This window comes from Mandrillus leucophaeus, unplaced genomic scaffold, assembly GCF_000951045.1.
Source record: "Mandrillus leucophaeus isolate KB7577 unplaced genomic scaffold, Mleu.le_1.0 Scaffold590, whole genome shotgun sequence".
Classification (NCBI taxonomy): domain Eukaryota; kingdom Metazoa; phylum Chordata; class Mammalia; order Primates; family Cercopithecidae; genus Mandrillus; species Mandrillus leucophaeus.
Genome location: NW_012106364.1, coordinates 560,714 through 561,740, shown reverse-complemented (window position 1 = coordinate 561,740; position 1,027 = coordinate 560,714). Strand labels below are relative to the sequence as shown.

At 51.9% G+C, this 1,027-nt stretch overlaps 1 protein-coding gene across 1 annotated transcript in view; it reads right to left on the bottom strand.

Annotated features, from left to right (window-relative positions):
- The window catches only part of MMP28 (matrix metallopeptidase 28), a 55,455-nt gene that overhangs the window by 5,249 nt on the left and 49,179 nt on the right, over window positions 1-1,027 (bottom strand). The gene's annotated exons all lie outside the window — the stretch shown is intronic.

Sequence of the window (1,027 nt, the reverse complement as noted above, 5' to 3'; positions counted from 1 at the left end):
AAAAAAAAAAAAAAAGGGATCAGTAAGCCAGGGGAGGTGGCTTGTGGCTGTGATCCCACACTTTAGGCGACCTAGGCAGGGGAGCTGCTTGAAGCCAGGAGTTCGAGGCCAGACTGGGCAACATAGTGAGACCCTGTCTCAAAAAAAAAAATTTTTTTTTTAATTGTAGAGAAGGGGTCTCACTCTTACCTAGGCTGGAGTGCAGTGGTGCGATCATGGCTCACTATAGCCTCGACTTCCCTAACTCAGCTTCCTCTCACCTCAGCCTCCCAAGTAGCTGGGACCACAGGTGTACACCACCATGCCGTTTTTTGTTTGTTTGTTTTGTTTTGTTTTTTGTAGCGAAATAAAAAGAGTCTCACCTTGTTGCCCACACTGGTCTCGAACTCTTGAGTTCAAGCCATCCGCCTGCCTCGATCTCCCAAAGTGCTGAGATTACAGGCGTGAGCCACCATGCCTGGACTTACAAAATTTTTTTGAAAAAGTATCCAGGGCCGGGCACAGTGGCTCACACCTGTAATCTCAGCACTTTGGGAGGCTGAGGAGGGCAAATCACCTGAGGTCAGGAGTTTGAGACCAGTCCGGCCAACATGGTGAAATGCCGTTTCTACTAAAAATACAAAAATTAGCCAGGCGCAGTGGGGCGTGCCTGTAGTCCCAGCTACTTGGGAGGCTGAGGCAGAATAATCGCTTGAGCCAGTGAGGCGGAGGTTGCAGTGAGCAGAGATCACGCCACTGCACTCCAGCCTGAGCGACAGAGAGAGACCCTGTCTCAAAAAAATAAAATTAAAAATTAAATAAAATGAAAAATTATTCTGGACCCTTTCTCGGGGACAGCAGGACTGCCCTGACCTTCTGGCTCGCAGGTGTGAAGACTCCCTTGTGGAAGAAGGAACCGGAAGAGCCCCAGGCCGAGGAGGCGGAAGAGGAAGGGAAGGAGGGGTCGGAGGACGAGGACGAGGACAACCAGAGGCCGCCGGAGGAGAGCGCAGCGGAGGGCGAGGAGCCGCCGCGGGAGGCGGAGGAA